Genomic DNA, 3,665 nt, shown 5'->3' on the forward strand with positions numbered 1-3,665 from the left:
TCCTCGTCAGAGCCAATTGGCGCCCCGCATTCATGGGCCGGCCCATCCCACGATCACTTGGTCGCTCTCCAGGGCGCACCCACCTGGTTGGTTCGCGCGGTCAATTATTGACTTTTGACCATTTGGCCACTCAACCATTGACTTTTAAAAAAAAATCCAAAATTCAATTAAAGTTTTCAAAAATCAAAAAAAGTTCATGAGTTCAAAAAAGTTAATGGATTTGAAAAAAATCACAATTCAAAAAAGTTCACGAATTCAAAAAAGTTCACGATTTTGAAAAAGTTCGGGGATTTGAAAAAGTTCACCGTTTTTTAAAAGTTCACATATTTGTAAAAAGTTTACGGATTTGAAAAAGGTTCATCAATATTGGGAAAAAAATCACAAATTTGGAAAAAGTTTGTGGATTTGAAAAAAAACATCGATTTTGAAAAAAAGTTGCATACTGAATTTTTGGAAAACTGTAGCAACAATTAAACTCTTTGATTTCCTCTTATATTTTCAGCATAAATGCTTTGAGGTGATTTTGATTCCTGACTAGCATGAACTCCATGGATGTCCAACATTTTTGAACCTCCTTATGTCTTTTGTAGTCCTGAGCTCGGCATATTTTTAGGTTACCCATGAAACTCGTGTGATAGTTATTCTGCATGATTTTTCTTAGTGATACTTGGTGAATATGTCCATCATGATCCTTGTTTTGCTTTGCTTGAACCAGAACTGCCTCTTGACGAACAAGGATGTTAGGAAGTTCCTGTATGATATCTACATCGGCCTGAAGTCGAGGAAGAGTGGTAGCACAATCTATCTGCAACCCCTTTGTAGCTGCTAGGAGGAACCTTCCTCGAGGGTGTTGAAACAAACATTCTGTGATGTCTATTTTTTTTTTGCATGGTAATATGTGTTGCATTCATATCATAAAGATTAAATTACAAGTCACATAAAAACCAACATGACAAAACTGAAAAGACAACAGAACGTTTCTGAGCTTGACACCAACACCCACCTGCCTCCGGCATCATCATAGCAGCCACCGAAAGAAAAAGAAATGACAGATCACCTTCTCACCTGAGCTTGACGCGACTCCATTGCTAATATGCAGCTTTGCGGATCTCTATGGTGGCTCGCTAAAGACGAAACCCAGTTTTTGTACTGTTATCCATAGTATTGTGTATGTTGTTCAAATGCTATGCCGAAATTTAATTATTATGACAGGGTAATGAAATGTTTTTGACTCTCGGATCTTAATCTGAGTTTGTGGTCGTGCATATAAAAATGGAGGGAGTAGTAATTAGTAGATAGGATACCCAAACCAATACATCAATCACACGTTTTTTATCCAATTAATAAGCCTTAGTGCACACACCATAATCAAGCACGATCCAAACAATCCTAGCTAGTTTTAATCAAATCCGTCTGAATACTCGCTCACCACACCATACACATGCATGCATGCACGCACGCCTGAATTTAAACAGGAAAATTACTCTCAGTCGATCGTTGAGAACGGATAGCAAGCAACTAAGTTTCAGACGTTGTCGGAGGTGGTTGAGGAAGGCGGCAGGAGAGGCTGGGTGATGGAGGAGCCCAGCTTGGCGCTCCGGACCTCGCGCTCGCCGCCGGAGGAAGCTGCGGACGCCGCGGCCATGGCCACCGCCTCCTTGCCGTTGCGCGACCTCTCCTCGCTCTTGCCCCAGAGCACAAGGTAGAGCCCGGTGATGATGAGCGCGGCGCCGATGATCCCGCCGAGGTAGAACTTCTCTCCGAGGGTGATGGAGGCCATGATGGCGACGACGAGCGTCTGCACAGGCTGGTACACCGCCACGAACACCGCCCCCCCGTGGTCGATGCACCAGATCTGCACGGCGAACGCCACGCCGGACGCGATGAAGCCCTGCATCACCGTTTTCATTTGCCATGTCAGCTGCTAGCTCGCGATATATGCATAGGCCAACATAATCATTTCCATATCTCTTTGAGAGTCAAAAGCAGGCAGCTTAAGATCCGAGGCATGGATCATCATGGCTTCCACTAATTAAGTGTGACTTAGTTAGGATGCGCTGCTTACGGCGTAGAGGATGGTGAAGATTTCCGAGCCGAAGTGGAAAACCCACGCGCCGGCGTCCCTAGGCGGCGATGACGAGGAACTGGATGACACCGAAGAAGCAGGTGTAGGAGGTGACTGACAGCCTCGCGAGGTACTTCTTAAGCACCGGTGCCTGCAGCACCAGCCAGCCGGACCACGACAGGCAGTGCCCGATAAGGTACACGCACCCCAGCGTCCAGTTCTTCCCCTCCCCGGCCACCGCTACCAAAAACGGCACCTGCAACGACTTATCGTCGCCGGCGCCGGCAGGGCCGAAGATGGTTGGGCCCTTGTACAACATGATCACCGATGCGCCCGCCACGCACGCCAGCGTGCCCACCACCTTGGCCACGCCGTTGTGCCGGTCGAGCCGCACCTTCTCGATCCGGAGCGCGGCGGCCATGGCGAAGGTGATGGCCGGCATGGAGTTCTGGATGGCGGAGGCGAACGTCGGCGACGTGTTGTCCAGGCCCAACAGGCAGAAGCCCTGCTATGATGTTGCGGTACACGGGGAAGACGAGCTTGCTGATGCCCATGTTGAGCGCCAGACGTGACACCATGTGGAAGCCGGCGTATCCGAACTGCACCGCCAGCATCGCCACATGGAGTTGCGCCTTCTTTGATGTAGAAGTGCATGCTCTAGCTAATGCAATCAAAAAACCAATTTGAAGGAAGAGATTAGGCAGCGGCTTCCTCAGGCCTAAACGTGGACTGTAAGTGGGTTGCAATTTAATTGCACCAGCCGGGTCTTAAACTCAAGACCTTTTGGCTCTAAACCATGTAGAAGTGCATGCTCTGGCCAATGCAACCAAAAGACCGATCCGAAGAAAAAGACTAGACAACACATTACACGTCAACATCCGGCATCCCGCACACCCGACGAGCATCCACCGTGTTCGCCATGGCTGCCCTGCTTTCCTCTGTTGCTCTCTCTCTCTCTCTGATGCTGAGAGACGAGAGAGGAAGGCTAAGTGGAAGGCCTGGGCCAGGGATGAGGCGAGTGAGGAGTGCAGCCAGGGGTCTCTTGCTATATAGACACTCCACTTGGACTTGGACAGTATTGGTCTGCCAGTGAAGTGAGCGAGGGTGGGAGAGGAACTTTATGCATAGGCCATCTCTATCGGTCGACCAATATGTACTACCTCACCTTCAGAAAAATATAAAATGTACTACTCTCTTGAAATACGCGCACGCTTTAGCACGCTATAGCTTTGTGCGTGCTGCAAGGTTGAATCACTCGAGTTCTTCTCTAGCCAGCGAGTACTACTTGCTAAACATCAAATGCTGTTGGCCTTTTTCTTTGGCGGGAAAACCGCTGCTGGGTTTGTTTAGCAGAGCTTTCGCGGCTATATTTCTTGAACCGGAAGAACTAGTTGCAAGACTTTTTTTTTGCGGCGTCAATTGCAAAACTTTTATAGAACAATGGGTGGCCTTTATCTTGTCCAAGAACAAACAATTGAGAAAAAGATGAAAATTGCAGGACTCAGCTAGAACTGTAGAAGCCAGGGAACTACTCCCTCTGTCCCTTATTTTGGGACAAAGAGAATATTTCTTTCGCTAGTACTCCCTTCGTTCCTAAATA

The 3,665-nt window shown here is 47.9% G+C and overlaps 1 pseudogene across 1 annotated transcript; it reads right to left on the reverse strand.

The window, feature by feature from the left end:
• Nucleotides 1-1,328: 1,328 nt before the first annotated feature.
• On the reverse strand, nucleotides 1,329-2,986 carry LOC147959476 (protein WALLS ARE THIN 1 pseudogene; annotated as a pseudogene). Its single transcript, XR_015609894.1, has 3 exons — nucleotides 2,934-2,986; nucleotides 2,066-2,794; nucleotides 1,329-1,891 (listed from the first exon to the last, which is right to left on the reverse strand). The product of XR_015609894.1 is annotated as a protein WALLS ARE THIN 1 pseudogene (transcript).
• Between the last annotated feature and the right edge of the window lie 679 nt (nucleotides 2,987-3,665).

The sequence above is a fragment of the Triticum urartu genome, chromosome 7A, assembly GCF_056163025.1.
Source record: "Triticum urartu cultivar PI428250 chromosome 7A, HENAU_Tu73, whole genome shotgun sequence".
Lineage (NCBI taxonomy): Eukaryota > Viridiplantae > Streptophyta > Magnoliopsida > Poales > Poaceae > Triticum > Triticum urartu.